At 36.0% G+C, this 17,724-nt stretch overlaps 1 protein-coding gene and 1 long non-coding RNA gene across 2 annotated transcripts in view; one reads left to right on the top strand and one right to left on the bottom strand.

Annotated features, from left to right (window-relative positions):
* Positions 1-17,724, bottom strand: part of LOC6558171 (Ig-like and fibronectin type-III domain-containing protein 2) — a 37,863-nt gene that overhangs the window by 18,518 nt on the left and 1,621 nt on the right. The gene's annotated exons all lie outside the window — the stretch shown is intronic.
* Positions 2,030-4,459, top strand: LOC122322629. Its single transcript, XR_006246728.1, has 3 exons — positions 2,030-2,046; positions 3,619-4,177; positions 4,235-4,459. It is a non-coding gene; the product is annotated as an uncharacterized LOC122322629 (long non-coding RNA).

Here is a 17,724-nt window from a genome sequence, read left to right as displayed (position 1 = left end):
CATAATTCGCTTCAAGCACAAATGCGCAATAATTCCAACAACAGCAACCAGACAAACAACGATGCACGAATACGACAAACAATAAAACGCAAGTACGCATGGAAGACACCAAACAACAGTCACAACAATGTCTTACAATTCTGCACACTAGAAAACTACAAAACAATAAAATACAAAAAAAAAAAAAAAAGTGGTCCGTTAAAAGCGCAGACCAAAAAAGTCAACGATGTCAACCGAGCAACAGCAACAACAATAAAAACAACAACAAATAGCGACATTGACTTTACATTTCCGCCCCTTTTGCCTGGTAGCTTCCGCCGCTGTCATTGTTACCGATGCGAAGGAGTCGTTGTTGTAGCAACATTCATGATGCATCCTCCATATGTGGCACGCATTTCTTGCGACAACAGCAGCCGCGTCATTTTCTATTTACACATACACATAAACTCAACTTGCGAGCGCACAACTGAAAGATATCCTGAAGTAAAGACCATATACACTATATTCAAAGATATTCAAAGCAACATGTTGAAAAAAAAATTACCATATAAATTAGGAAAATATTTATGTTATCGGATTTATCGATAATTCCTACTGCCTGTAACAAACTTTGACACAATTTCATTATACCCATTTTTTTTTACCCATTCTCGCTGGGTTCAAAAAAATATATGAAAAAAATAACCCCAAGCAGTCCAATGCAGACGACAGACGCCCCCATGTATAGGTCCTCATGCATAAAGTGACTTACGGCTTTCGCATACATACACACATACAAACACATACACTCATATACAGACACATTTATAGACACATATACAGACACATACATGAATGTGCTAACTGCAGTTGGAAGTCGGCAACAACTTAAAAGCCAGTCAGCTCAAAAATGGCAACAACTGACGTCTGACGCCTGTCGACATCAAAAAACCCTGCAGTTAACGCGCTGACGAAGTTGTAGAAGTTGCAGTTACATCGCCGCAGATGTGGCAACAAGACTGGAGCGCGAGGCTCAGTTCGTGCGGTTAGAAATTAGATTTACTAGTCTTCCAACATACCGCCAGCGGGCGAAAGACCATTCAAAGCCTTTTAAAAAGTGGCAACTTTTTGAAAAGTAAAACAAATGCTGTTAGCTGTTAGTTCTCTCTCTATCTCACACTTTCTCTATCTCTCTCTATCTCTCTCTCTATCTCTCGCTTTCTCTCTCTCTCTCTTGGTGTCTCAGTCTCTATCTTTCATGCTTGTAAGGCTAGTTGTACTATTAAATTTGCTCCTGGGACTGTCGCCATGCTTGTTCTAAAATGTAGACATAAAGTGCAACTATTTGTTTTTGTTGTTCTTTGCGCCAACTTGGTTAGACATGGGTCTGCAGCAAAGGTAATCAATAGAAAATTCACTTTCCAATATATTTCTCAACGACTTAATCACTTGGAAAGGTTGCGCATGTGTTTGCACATCGATGTTAAAAGTTACCAAATATTTATACGTAACAGAACAAAGTTCAAAGCAGTTGAAATTGTGTCACTCCTGGGACTTCATTATTGAACTTTGATATCTTGAAGCTATCCCTGTCGACCAATTAAGTGTGAAATTTATCCAGAGCAATCCAAATCGAATTATGATTTCAACTAGCTGTTTTTAAATGATACCCTCGCAAAAGTATAAGCTTTACAATTACAATAAACTCAGTCAGCCGGAAAGAGTTTTTGCTCTTTTAAAATAATGTCCAAGTTTTCGAAATAAATTTCTTAAAGCTAGAAAAGCTTGAGCTTAACTTATTTTATTTTTGGTTGTTCAGAAATTTTATTCAACATACTCTAATATATATATATTTTTTGATGGAAACTCTGATAACTCCATCGAAAATATGTTGAGCCACTTACGCTGTCAAAACTATTTGGACTTTTTTTAAAACTAGGGTATTGGGGGCACTCCTGCTGCCATGCTGCTTATATTCAAAGTTGGCTCTAGAATCTTGAGTTTGGGCTCTTGGGTTAACTCAATTTAACGAAAATGTGGCACACATAGCCAAGGATCGGCGAAGAGGTAAGTGCATTTAGTAGCACGGCAGTGTGAAGTCATGCCAACCGCGACCGAGCAAACTCAGTAAACAGGAGCTAAATGGGTGCACGATGCGGCTGCAACTATCAGGTGCTAATGAGCTACAGTTGCAGCAGCAGGGGATGCATATAAAGAGCAGGTTGCCAATATACTACAACATACTTGTATTATACAGTTGGAAAACTTTCTACTGCGCTTGTTTGTAGACTCGATGCCAATGTCGCCGATGTCGCCGATGTTGCACGCAGCCAGCACTTAAGGGCTTTGTGTCAGACTCATGCAACGCTGCCAAAATTGCCAACGCTACGCGTTTGCTCTTGATATTTTTGACAAGTTCGTTTGACACTTTTGTTGTCATCGCCGTTGCAGTTGCAGTTGCTGTTGCTGTTGCTATTGCTTTTGCTGTTGCGGTACCTATTGCTAAGCTTTAGTTTGTTGTTGCAGGAAGCCGACATGCGTCGCTGCATTATTTTCATTTCTGTTTTAATTAAAATTTCACGTGTCAACACTTTTTTGGTGGTGTTCGTTGGGTGGATCGCATAGTCTCAATACACAGCTTCAATAGCTGTTCCATTTCCTTAATCAAACAAAGTTCAACTTCAACCCGACAGCAACCCATATGGTTCCAAATATTTTTGGCACTCGTTTTGCTGCGTATCATTCATCATTGAGAGCTGTTCAAAATGCAGCACTCTGCTCATTCAGGCACATCTTTTGTTAGAAAATTTAATATTTTTTAAATTTTATAATATTTGGAAAAGTTTTGGTTCTCAAATAAATCGAAGTTTAGCTTAGGTAAATTCTTGATTGATGCAAATTTAAAGGCTGATTCGAAGAACATAAAACAAGATGCAAAGGTACACACTTTATATATATTTATAGCTTATACCAATCATCTGCTACTTAATATAATTTTCAAATATACCGAACAAAAAAACAAGTCTTTGAGCCATACACCCTGACATCAAACCTGTATTTAGTATTGAGAGTGCTTAATTTGCGTAGGCCTAAGAAAAATCTAAGCAATTATTCATCAATAAAAAGTTGTAATTCAACACTCTTCGCAATTATTAATGATTAATCGCTTATACGTCAATTGGCCAGCTTGTTTCTTAACAGAAAACAAAAACTAGGAAGTAATGAACTGAATTTGTGTATCCCAAAAATATCTTAAATTTGTTTTTCTTAATATCAGTTTAATTAATGTTTAGATACTGTTTGCAAAATGAAAAGTGGGAATATTGCGTTTGTGTACTACTTACATAACAATTTTATTCAAGACAATCAAAATAAATATCTAATTTATATGCGATATATATATATATAGGGAGAAACATGTGAAATGTGTTTACATATTAAAAACAGTGTATCTAACAGTTGAGTTGTACATTTGTCTTCTTGTCAAAGAAAACCCCGTCTTAGGTCAACGCTCAATTCAATGTTGGCAACCTGAAATCAACTAAACTCGTATTTATTTAACAAAGGTTTTCTGTTTGCGTCATTTCAAAAATAGCAAGACAATTTGAATCATAACTTTGTGTTTCTTCTATAACTTAGTGATTTATTGCAATGATGCATCAACTGGTGCAACAAAAAGTCCATCTCGCAGTGGTCCAATCTGTTATACCAATAATTGTGAACAAAATGAATGTAAATATGCGCAAATTCCCCGACGACTGAGTTCATTCTGTGCTGAAAGGAAGCAAGAGTTGGGCACAATGTAAAAATATGGACTGGGAATTGCCCAAGAAAAGTTCGCTTCTGCTACAGCAAAAAACTGATTTATAAATAAACTTCTACGAAATTGTAAGCTGACATCAACAAACAGAGAAGAAATCCATGCTTACAAAATGGCCAACATAAGTCAAAAGTGCTGCCGCGACAAACCAATGGCCTGGAAGCCAACAGGGACACCAGAAACCACAATAGATTTCTCCAAACAGAAGTGAAAATCACCATAATGTTTTTACGCTGCTTGAAAGCAAAATAATAAGGCATTTAAATATAAAAGCAAAAGTAAAGTACGTAAAGATGTAGCAGAAGAATTCCATACCAGCGGGGGGATTAAAATACTGGAATACTATAAGAATATTCAAGACAGTTGAGACGGATTATTGTAAGGGATTCGTTCTTTAATATCATAAAATCTTCTTTTAATTGGTATTTTTTATAGTCTCTCCAGTTGGAATTTAAGAAACTGCATTTTGTGAGCATTACACTCAAAATGCTCTTTTCAATCTGGGAACAGAGTCAACAACTGTAGTCAACACTTTAAACGATCGTTTATCAACGTTTACGTTTTTTGGTTGTAAAATATAATTTTCGGAGCATCAAACAGCTGTCAATCATAAAATTCATACCCAATAAACAATAAAAATTAAAATGAACCGCATAGTAAAAAAGCACCAGCCATAGTCAGTTTTAATTTTCAAATTTCAGACATAAAATACAAAGAGCAATTGTCTGTTTTTTTGGAAGAAAAAAACGAAAATATTTTCTCATCTCTACCTCATCATCTGGTCTACCGAAGATGAGAAGGGGTACGAGTGGTGGTGTTTGGTAACGGTAAAAGTGCTCAGTCAAATCAGTTGTTGGCACGAATAGTGCAATACGAAATCTAAGAAATAAAAACTTTTGACGCCGCCGCAGCAACTAACGCAGAATCGACAAGTTTTGCCACGTTGGCTTAACTTCTGCCACAAACATTTTAGTTCCGGCTTTTGATGGCTTGCAGTTTGTGTTGCCAATATGTATTTGTTGGCTGCCTGGTTTTTGGCTGGCTCCTTTGCTCAACTTTAACTTTTTTGCTCTACATCTATGAAAGTTGTCTGTATGGTGTTGCTTATTTGATTTCGTACAGCTTTTGTTGCAAAACAATCAACGGACGGAGCAGACGGCAGCAACATGTACGCCGCAACGCCAGGCCAAGGCAATAATAGAGCACAACATATTGCCATCAATTATTTGACTAGAAGGTACCCTATTTTTAGCTTTATGTTGCACTTAAATACTTGTGGATTTTTTTGCAATCACAGTGATGATTAAATTACTTTTGTATATAAAAGATACATATACTCCGTTTATTGAGTCATTACCAAAAATGCTCTCAGAATATATACATAGAAAGAAAGAATATTACATCTGCAGGCATCCTCAAAATAATACCCTGTTCATCGCCTAATAACATTTAAAAATGCTTAAAACCTTTGGGGAGATCAAAACTCGCTTATAACTCGTTCAGCCTTCAAATTGCGGAAAGTATATAATTTAATTTAAAAAAAAAACCGTAATAAATAAACTTTTTGCCCCTTCTGGCAGCAGCACCTGAACATTTTCGTGTGATAAAATGGGAAATTAATTTTTATATTTTCAATGGCTATAATTGTACGAAGGCCGTAAGTCAACGTGAACTTACTTGTACATAAGTACATAGTGTATATATATAGGGTGATTCGCTGCCTTTCATGCATTTAATGTTAAGTGGCTATAATGAGCACACAAAAAATTACGCTTTGAAAAGCCACACGGCCAACTGAACTTTGCCGAGCGATAAGGACTTTGCGTTAAGCCAGGCAGCTGAAGGACGTTGGTTATACTGCATGGCGGACTGGCTGGGTGGAGATTAAGTCGAGACGTGAAAGCATATACAACAAAAATTTGTGGCCAGTAGTGATGTGTCTATGAGTGAATGCCTGCCGCCTCTTATTTGTTTATGCAAAATGGACCAAGAAGTTAAATTGGTTTTGCGTTTGATAACTTTGCTGACTGCCCTGTCTGTTTCGCTCTGGTTAACCTGTCTAAGTGCTATATCGTTTCTATGCATATGTGTGTGTCTAGTCATGTATAATTGAAAAATTTGATATACACAAGTCTGAAATGTGACAGCGACATTAATATAGGCTCAAATGCTGATTATGCATAGCCGTCACACTTCATTCCGCCAAACTGCCCCAACACAAATGCCAAATGTAAGCGGGTGGGTGTGTTTTCATGTGTTTGTGTGTGTGTGTTCATGTGTGTGTGTGTGTGTTAGCCAACCCGTATGAGAAGTTTATCAGATCCACATACGAAATTGTGGGCGTCTTTGTATTCCTATTTGGCTTGACAGGCGCTTCTTTCTTTTTTGTAGTCTCCTTGACATACATATTCAAGTTAGATGGCGATAGCTGTTTTTGATATTAAGCAAATTATGGTTGTGGTAAGTAGACACCAAACATTGCCGTCTACTCCAGATACGCAAAAAGTATCTATCACTTGTGAATATAGGCAATCGTGTTCTGAAAGGTCGGATTGACGGCCAATTAGTGTGTCAAGAAAAATATACTTTGTTAACTATTAATTTGTATGCCGGCTATATTGTGTTCCACGTGAAAGTGACCGATAAGTAGATACCCAGCAACTAAGTCTTAAATTAGAATAGTATCAGAAGAATTAACACAACAATCTGTAAGATAAAAGATACATCATTAATAATATTTGGTTTGTATCACCTCTTAAATCAGCGCTTATGCATAAGAATATATAAAATTTCTTGGCATATCTGCCGATACTCTTTACATACATTTTTATAGATGTATGCTATACAATTAAAAATGGTGTTCCAAGCAAATTCAACCTTTAACAAAAATCCATTAGTAAAGCCCCCCACCAAAAAGCAGAAGCTTATTAAACATGATTTTGCCGAGAATACACTTTGATCTCTTCAAAAACACTCGCCAATGTCGCGGCACAAACAAAAAGACGATCCGAGAGACAAATCGAGTTGAGTGTATGAATGTGGTATGAATGTGTATACTTGTTATTACTGTCAGTCAATCAGATACGTATTTAAAACCGGTTCGCAGTTCTATGAGCTCAGGCCGACCAAACAAACAATCCAATATACTAAAAAAAATAATGAAAAATATTACTATGCAAACGTATAATTAGCAAAGCGAGATGCAATTAAACTTCCAGTCATTAGGTACTCTCCAAATAAAGTTAATTAGAAGATTGCGCACAAGCAAAATCTGGAATTCGTATATTATTGTTGAAAGTATCGTACAATTATATTCATCGATTATATTAAATTGTACATTTATGAATAATTGAATGAAGACCGGCACCATCTAAACTTTTGTTTGTATGCCATTCAACCATTTTAGGTGCTAACTTACAGCCATATAATATAGAAATTTGCCAACAGCATATATATATATATACTCGTATATATATATTTAGAACAACATAACTTTGTAAATGCGGAACATGAACGCCCCAAATGTTGGCTAGCAAACAGACAGGAGGCCATGTGGTCTGTCAAGGGGTCACACAGCAACATAGTTTAGGAAAATTAAGCGAAGCACTTCTCTGACATTTACTCTGTCTACCAATATCTCCCTCTCGCTCTTAATCTATCTACTTTATCTCTCTCTCTCTATCTTTCTGCCTCTCTCTTGTGGTCTGTTCATGGTGTCAACGCACCGCAGTAGTTTACAAATTGCATTAACATATCACTTGTAGGTGAACACAGGCCAGAGGCAAACTACTTAGCAGCACAACAAGTACAACAATAAACACAATAACAACATCAACACATAAGCACTTGATTGCAAGCTATTAACAGTATTAAAGATGAGCAATTTAAATAATTCCCGTATGAATTAAAGGACATCTCTTAACAGAAATATGCCCACAATACGTATACGTAATATATGTGTGTGTATGTGTGTGTGTGTGTGTTGTGTGTGTGTGTGTGTGTTGTGTGTGTGTGTGTGTGTGTATGGGCGACAACATAGAATGTACATCCTGCTTGTTGCCGTTGCAAAATGAAGTTAAACTGTCATTTGGAGATAAACAGCTTTGGGGCTGAATGCATGAAGCTGGCAACAACACGAGCTAAGCATATAAATTCCTAATACGCAGCAGCGTCTACGCTTGTCTACATACATCTACGTAAAAACATACATACATGTGTGTACACGCAAAATAAAATTTATATTACAATTTAAAATATCGCAATAAAATTCCAAACAAGCTGAAAGCCAGGAATTATTTTCTTAATTGTAAGCAATAATGTCTCAAATATTTAGAAATATATTTACAATGGAAAAATATTTCATATTTTACTCATTTTCAGACATTTTATTTTCATTTTGAAGAATATATATTATTAAATATATATTTATATTTTTAAAAAAATTATTTATTTTAATTACTGATGAGTCACGACTTAAGGCAAAATATTATTTCCACGTTTTGGTTTTTAAAAACCATTAAATAATTATTTTTCAGAAGATAAGTTAAGCTGTCCTTGACACCAAACATGCATATGCCAATTATCTAAGATCTAGGGCATAATTTTTTCTGAGTGTGCACACATATGTATATATGTATTTACGTCAACATTGTGGGTTGCACTTATTTGTTTGTATAAAATTGCATTTGTTTATCTATACGTGTATGTGCATACTGCAATTCATATACATACATATATACATACATTGTGAGTGTAAATTCACAAAGACGTGCTAAAATAGGTTTCACTGTATTTCTGTTATCAGAAGCCAAATCTTTGCCTTATACCAAATTGAACAGATTTCCAATCAGCTAGCAACGATTATTCGTTGAAATTATGAAAATATAAACGCAGCAGTAGTCGACAATTAAGCTTTGTCAGTCGCAGCCTTGTCAGTTGTCATAACCGGCTCCAAGATCTTTGTTTGGCTTCACTTTCGTAAACATCCCAAAATTAATGTACACAAATAAATATTGTTGTGTATATACATATATAGCTATTCAGATATTACACTCGGAAAAAAATGTCCCCAATTCCAACTCATTTAACTTGAAAATCGTACATAGTAATATCAAATGTAAATCAACTTACTATTTTCTGAATTTCAAAACACATTCTTACTAAGAAATTAATGTTTGCATTTTCACTTTATAGAAATATTTTCAATTAATTATAAATATGAAAAAAACCATTCCAATTCAAAAATTTTTAAAATCGAGAAAATTTTGCTTGTTTTCACGATGATTTTTGATTTGAAAGCGATTTAATTAATTTAAGCACGTATTTTTTGCCTGAGTGTAGTAAGTCTATAACACTTGGCGCTTTTGCAGTCAACTTGAAGCTCCGCTGTTCACTCTACCGTCGATTTGTCCATTGTAAACAGCTGTTTTGAGATGTGAATTATTAAGTGCTTTCAGCCGACTAACGACTCGAGTATTTTTGCTCGACTCGCCAGATGACTGACGGGCCTGAAAATGAATAGCATTCACCATAGCATTGGCTTTGCTTTGCTTTGCTGTGGCTTTGCTTGGCTCATTCACCAACTGGTTTGCTGCTGTGCTGCATGCGCTTGACCTTGTATCTGTTTAAAGTTCTACATCACGTGCAAGGTACGTTGGGGTATACTTAGCTGAAGCTTAGCTTATTGTTGACAGCAGCAGCAGCAGCAGCAACAGCAGCAACAGCAACAACAACCATCCATGGGTATTTTTCGGTGAGGTGTGAAAAATGATGCGCTAATCGAGTTGTATATATACAAATATGTATACTCCAACATACAGCTGTCGTTAGTTTCTCAATAGTTTTCCGTTTGAATTCATTTCATTTAGAATGAGGTACGGGAACTATATATTTTATGAATATGCAAGTGGCATGTCGAGCCAGTTTGTGAAAAACTAGTTTCCATTTTGGTTCCAACAGCAAAGGGTGAAAACTAAGGTGTACTTGAAAGAAATGATTGATAACCTTGACTCAAACCGGTCTACCTGTCCGATATATATATATATATATATATAAATGTATGCATATATATGTACCCATTTACATACATGTATATATTTTAGACGTGACGAGCAATCATTTAGTAATTTTATTACAAATGTCTATGCAATTAATTCAAGTACGTGAATCTTGTTTTAATTAAAATTTTAAAATTTTGCCCGCATTCTCTCGTTTACGTTAGCTATATATATATATATATAAATATATGGCGATACTTTAAGATTGATTGAAACCTATAACAAAATTTAAGTATGTATTCACTTCCAAATCAAAATCACCCCTCTAAAACTGAGCCAACGAGTAAAGCTATCTTTTAAATACAGAATTTAAAAAAATCAATGATTTCTTCAGGGGCTGGGCCACTTAGGCGAATTTTTGTTAAAATAAACGCTTGTGGATTTTGTCCGTTAAGTTGATTAAATTGCATAAAAGTGGGCATAGAGGGTTGCCATGAAACGCATTAGCAGTCGGTTGAGTGCAACGCCAGCCGCTCTGTCAGTACTTAGATTGCGATTGAGTGCCGCTAATTTGAATCCGTAATTTGCTTTGCCCCCCATCAGAATCTTTACGTTGAGTCCTTGTGGGTGGCAGCGGCCGTAAAACGGTTTGGAACTCGGCAATTTTGTTGCAACTATGGCACTTCTTTTACGGCCTCGCTTCTTTCCTGATGACGCTTGGCCACGCTAGATGTGGCGGTGGCAACGTTAAATCTACATACTCCAACCGCCATCAAGTTGCAACTTTGCATTTGAAGTTTAACGACGTTTTTGTAACGGTCTATGGCACACAAAAGTGCAGAATACATCCAAACAAGCCACCCTTTTTAGATTGATGAAAGCAAACAGGCAAACACCCAACCACCCAGCCACCCACTCAACCGCATCCCACACCACCCAGTTGTTAACAAACTAGACTGTTGGTGTTTTTTTTTTAGGTTTTTTTTAAGTGCCTGTATATATGGCTGGCAACTTAACCGAAGGCTGGTGGACTTTTGGACGATTCAACCTCGACAAATGTAGTTCAAAGTCGTGCAACATCGTAAATCCATCGTTGAACTATAAAATACCGTCTTATTGCAATTTCTATCTCTTTTAGCAGCGAAAAAAGAGCAGCTCAGCGGTTGGCTTTACGCTTTTGCCCAGTTGCTTTACCCCTGAGCTCTCTTAATCCGATTTTGTTGCATTTTTACCATGTTGTGTGCTGTTCAGCGATTACGCTCGCTTATTTCTCTTTCTTTCTATTCATTCACCACTTTTGATTATTTTATTCTACATCCCACAGGCTTAGCATTATTATACACTGTTTTCATTCTGAAAAAATCGCTTAAGGGGTAGGTTTCTGTATAAAGTGTGTGAATGTGTATAAAAGCAGACATCTCCTACTCTCTAAGGTATAGGCATGTATTTTCAATCAAAGTTCATATTCAGGATACGAAATTTGGGATGTAAATTGTCGCATATCCTACACACAATATCGGCCTTCTTTTTTTTATTTCAACCTGGATTTGATAAAATTAAAAAAAAATATCTAATTTCCAGGGTGTTTTTATATGTATATAAGAAGATTTGGATGCACAAATATTGTCAATAATTAATAAATTCGCATAATTTCTGAAATTCTCAACAAATTTTTTCTAAGCATAAGAGATTACAAAATTTTTTCTAGGAGTCAGGGTGATTTACTTAAATTAAAGACAATACAGATATAGAGAGGTATCCCTTTAGTCTTTGCTAAAATAAAGGGAATGGTTATAACTTTACCAATTATTTGGCACTGTGTACAGGGTATATTTTAGTTAATATCAGCGAATAAATTTGTAATATATGTTAACATTTTTCATTATGAATGAATATGATTTTATGAATGTTACTCTGTTCTTGTAAATCACAGGTTGATAAAAACGATCATATATCCCAGTCGTAAAAAACAATGCAAATAACATCGTTTTACATATTATGTAACCAAATACAAATATGTAACCAAGTGCTTGGCACTGATTGTCCTGTTGCAAGGCAAGGATATTACTAACTGGTAAAATTGCATATCCATGCAGTCCGTCATCTAGCTTTGTCTACATTTACGACTATTTCCAGCAGCTTCCCTCAGTTTATGGCCTATTTGCATTATGAATTATTTATTTTTACTATTTTCGCTTGCTTGCAAGCCACAAACGAGAAACAAACAAAATGCAAACCGAAAAAAGAAAACGACACCGAAACCGAAACCGAAAAACCAAAAACACAAAACGCCACAAGAAAAGTCGAAAATCCTTACCGACGAGGGGAGAGGAGTGAAGTGGAAAGGGGTATTAGTACTTGACGTTGCCTACGCGATAAGCGTGATAGGCGAGGAAAATCAGAAAGAGTGAGAGAAAGAGAGAAACTACGGCTCACGAAATATGCAAAATGTTTATTCGTATTAAATTTATGAATATAACATTTGTACATTCTGGCGAGGTAGAGCAGGCTCTTAGAGCACAGAGCCCGGCCAAAGTTTGACTATAAATTGATTGTTGTTGTTGCCAGAACTTTACGGCCTTGTTCACTCCCCGAAGGAGTTACGGAAAGCAGTAGCGCGTCGTCTATTGCAATTCGCTTTGGGGGTATACATAATATTATTCAAGTGTTCTATTTTTTAGTGCATCATGGCATAAAATATCGAATGGATAATAACTGTGTTCGCTGGGTCGAAGTTCGAACACAAGTCCACCCATATTTATGTAAATGCTGATAAGCTAAATAGTTACCATTAAAGAGCCTTGAAAATGTATTTAACGTTTGAGGAATACGAATGTGAATTGGGGGTTTATCTCTTTCTCTCTCTACTCTCAGCTGGTTGAAAGATGTCATGTCTCCCACGCACAAAAAGCGTAGTTCCATGAGTCCAATTCATTTTGGCCGTAAGTCAGCTTAAGCTACAATGGCTATTCACGGCTATCTCCAACCCCCTCTTTTATTTGTTGGCAGGACTTGGAGTAATCAATGCAATTTTATAAAATATGCATGGTACGCACAAACACACCGACAAACACTTAGCATTGGGCCAGCTAACCAAATGAAAAACGGCTGCGCAAATTAATTTTATGTTGAACACAGAACAGCAACAATAAAACATTTGAGACAGCTGCAAACAAAAGCAGCAGCTTTAATGGATATGGAGACTGGCCGCTAGTAATCCTGGGGTATGAGTATTTATTTTATACATACGAATCAAAATAGTACTATTTCAACAAATGCTTATAAGATAGGCGAAAGTCTCTGGCTGCAAATCCGAACAATTAGGGGAGATGTATAAATAAAGAAAAGTTCAACTGCCAAAGACGCGTAAAATTGTATTACAACTATTTTACTATTTTATAAATAGAGTAATAGAAATTCGAAATACAGTCTGAAATCAGGCAATAAACCATTTAAAGCTCGATGCCGATAACAAACTCAAGCCTGAGCTCGTGAAAATCGATGCCACGGTTAATAGACTGACAGTTGGCTTAGCGCAGACTTACCTGTCTCAGGACGTAAGCGCAACTTGGCCAACGGCAGAGAAAATAAATGTTGAGGTAGTTATTCAGACTGATTCAAGTTTGTTCATCGCGGAAATGATGAGGAAATTGTTTACTCGGAAATTGATTAAAGATGGCCAGGATAGCTTTGGACGTTTTAACGGCAAAGTCAATCTTGAAGAGCCGTTCGAAAGTCCTTAGCAGCGTACTTACATAGTTCTTACTTGGCTATCTTATTTAAATTTAATTTTTCTTTTGACACGCATACACAGCCAGAAAGAGAGAGAGAGAGAGAGATAGAGAGAGAGAGAGAGAGAAGGGTAACTTTTCATCGCTTTTAGCCACCCTTCTCTGGTTGTCGTCATCTGCAGAAGAGACAACGCCAACAACAACATTTTCTGACAGCATCTCACAAATACGCACACATACCCACATAGTAAAAAGACAAAAATTTATCGCAAATGAAAATTAATTAAATTTAATGGAGCGTAAAAAGTTGCATTCTTTTTTTTTTGCTCTACTCACATGCACATATTTTGATGCTTTGAAAGTTTTAATGAAAGCACGTGGCCTGATTGAAATTACACTTAGGCATTATTATATACAAAACTTATATACCTATATATATATATATATATACTATATATATACTATATATATAGTACATATGTACCACAAATATTTGAACACATCGATGTTTGCAATTTCGAATAAAAGTTAGCTTAAAGTTTTCGTCTACAAGTTAGCTTTATATAAAATAATAGAAAATAGAATTTCAGGTCAACTTTAAAGATAGGATCAAAAACGACCCATATCATGCAGCCATAAACAACCAGCTTCTATTTTCTATCTGTTATTAAACAGGGACCCAGTGCAGCGCCATCAGGCAAAAGTTTTCAATTGCAATACGGTTTTTGTGCTGTGCAATTTTCCGTGGTTCTTGCTGTGGCTAAATAACAAAATAGCAACCAAAATAACAACAAAAACAGCTCCAAATCCTCCTCGGCAAATTTCATTTCGGACATAAACTTATAATCATAAATAAGCAGGGAACGCCTAAAAAAGCATTCACACTCGGAGGCAGCACCACAACTGGAATCAGCCATGTGCAATCCACGTCCGCCGTAGCTCAGGGGTCCCCGTGCAGTTGCTTTTTCGCTGCAGCAGAGGACCCGACGCCGGACGCCCAAGCGTAAGATAAACTGTACGTCTTGAAGCGTACATGAGCTCCGGGACCTCAACTCCACTTTGCGCCAATGCATATCTGCATAAGTATGTGCATGTGTGTGTGTGTGTGAGTGTTTGTGTGTTGGTGTGTGTTTGAATGTGCTTTGACTGCTGGCATTTTTGCATGTTTGTCTCGCAAATTATGCGTCGAGCACAAACAAAAGCGGAAACGCCTCTCCTGCTCCTACTTCTGCTTCTTGTGTTGGATGCACTGAAATACTTTTCGGTGCTGATGACGATGGCTCCGGGTTTGAATTGAGGTTGTGAGCCGTTTGCGGCAGGCTTTTGCCGGCCCCATTTTTTCTGTTTTTTTTTCGTTTTTTTTTTCACGCGTTTCTTTTTTGCCGCCGCGTGTGTGTGTGTTGCATCCTGCTCATTTTATGTTTCACTCCGAACCGGAAATAATAATTGCAACATGGCGCTGGCTCCCTAGTGTCGTTGCCACTGGCAACGAGGGGAACATTAGTAAAGCACAGCGTTAAAAAAGTGTCGCATGCCACCCAAAAACTGTACTTGTAGTAATTTTTCTAATGGCAGTACACAGTACTTATCCATAAAAAAACAATCAACAAATCGCGGCGGGACTGACCCATTGTTTTTTTTTTTTTTTGTGATAAGCAGAAGTTACCCCTAAGGCATTTGTTATCATATAATTTGTAGCAAAAAAGGCAACTCAACTCATAAAGATACAAATTTAAAAGCAACAAAAGCTCCATTGCACAGTACAAAATATTTGAAGCATTTTTACTCTGGCATTTTAATCTGAAAACAGGTGTATAAAAAGTATATTTCTACCATCCACAATTTGCTGACTGTATTTCGAAAATTATTGTTGCAATTTATAGGCGCGTGTGTGGGCGTGGTAGGTAAATTTATGCAACGATCCATCATCTTCAAAAGCCAATCTTTGAGAAAGACTAGCAGCAATCAACCTTCAACATTTTTGTGAGAAATATATGGGCTATATCGATTTATCCTTCGGTGTACTTGGGGTTTTATTGTTTTACCAGCCTACTAATCTTAACACTTTGTCAGAATGTCAGACGAACTTTTTCTGAGAACCAAAATAACAAATAACTTAATATATTTAATAATAAACTCAACATTATTCTTTATCAGACTTACACTACAAAGTTAATATTGAAATGATAACAGTCAAAGTGACCCGCTTGACTCTCAACTTCAATGATAGATGCAGATGCTCAACTTATAAACACATAAGCCAATTAATTATGATTAGAACGTATTACGTTTTATCTATTGAAAAAAAGTTGATTTTTGAAGAATTTTTCTTGCGATTGTAATTATTGATTTTTCATTAGCGAATAGTGCCTTAAATAATTAGCTTAAGCTTGTAGCACTGGGAAAGATATAAATAAATACAAAATTAATAGGAAGTTAATTGGTTGGGCATCTTTATAATTAGGCCTAAACTGACTGAAATATCTGAATGAGCTGAAGCAACCTAAGCATAAAGATCGACACCATATCTAATACACTACACAAGAGCAGTATAAATATTTGTCATTTTAATAACACTCAAGAATATATACGTATGACACTTCATCTGGCCATCTCCCCCTGCCAAGTCTATCCATGAGGAAGGTCGTTTCGCGTATGTTTACTTCCAGCTAATCACCATTCATTTCAATTGGAAAACAAGAGCTGTCATCTTTGTCCATAAAAGTGCGGCTATTCGTCACTCGTCTGGCGTTTTGGTCAGACATATTCTATTGTGAACTCATGCTCAGTGTTTATTGTGGACAGAGTTGGGTTTTTACTACCTTTACTTATTCGACCATAAACTCAAAAACAACAACACAAAAAAAATAAACTAAAGGTGTTTGTGTTTTTAGTAACTTGGCGATTTTCTACTGCTTGCCCACAGATTTATATATACACATGAGAGTTGTATATGTATGTAGACACTCAGGTATATAATTAAACGATTTTTTGCCATTGTTGTTTCTTTTTTTTTTTTGCTTTTTCAAACACCTAGACACCTAACTGGCTAGGGGAATCACAGTTGGACCTATAAAATGTTTACGTTTTTTACTAGCATAACAATTTTTCAATTTGAAAAATATGACTTAAGACAGTAATGACATATTTAATAGCATTCTTGGAAAATCTATTCAATTCGCAAAAATCAAAATTAGATATAGATTTTGAAGGTAGACTTTTTGCATTATCTACCAATATTTATTTAGGCGTAAGTTGTAAGTCAGTCAACTAAAATAATCTGTTTTATTTATATAATCTACACACCTGTTTAGATATCTTATTACACTGCCGACAAAGCAGTGCGCAGTCGATAGAGAAGATATAAATAGATGACATGAAATTAAAGGCATAAGCCTAAGTATAAATAGTTTTGTGTGTCCCAAACAAATATCAAGCAAAAGCAAATCCAATTGGCAAGCGTTCGGCAAGCATTATTGAAAAGGATGAGCTTGGTAGTGATTCACTCGAATGCAATTTGCACAAAGGAGGGAGGTACATAAAAATCAAACTGCAAATCAGCCAAAAATTTGTCGAATATCCTTTAAGCTTCCTGAAAAATTTACTGCACTTCCGTGCTGTGCGAGCCAATCAAAGCTAACCGCTGGGCATTTCTTTTGACTTTGGCAGCAATCAAGGCAATTCTAAAATATATATATAATATATGCATTATATATATATATATTTATATTTATACTGCAGTATATTTCTTGAATTTCTTTTGTATTTGGATATCGATTAATATTGCCTTGTTTGTGTGGCATTCTTCATTATCCAAGGATATCCAGTGCGGCTTGTTATTTTGTGTTTGTCTTAACCTTACTTACGTTTTTACATAAATTTTCGTCCTTTTTGTACTTAACACCCACTAAAAATGTGTCCAAGCAAAAAGGGCATAATGAACTGATTCAAGTGTGAAATGTAATAAAATATGTAAATATATTTTCATTTTACAAATATTTCGCTCCTCTGTCTGGATCGGAATGATTGAAAATTCAGAAGTGTTCCTGGATTCTGGATTTTCAATCAACATACATATGTCGAATTCTGGGTACAGGGTATTTATCAGATGAGCAGCACGCTTACTGGCATTTCTTAAGAACAATGCAAAATCTAAATATATTTGCAATAGTCCCACACTTGAACATCAATCTACTTT

Source organism: Drosophila grimshawi, unplaced genomic scaffold, assembly GCF_018153295.1.
Source record: "Drosophila grimshawi isolate 15287-2541.00 unplaced genomic scaffold, ASM1815329v1 contig_44, whole genome shotgun sequence".
Classification (NCBI taxonomy): Eukaryota; Metazoa; Arthropoda; class Insecta; order Diptera; family Drosophilidae; genus Drosophila; species Drosophila grimshawi.
This window is presented reverse-complemented; position numbering and strand designations above follow the sequence as displayed.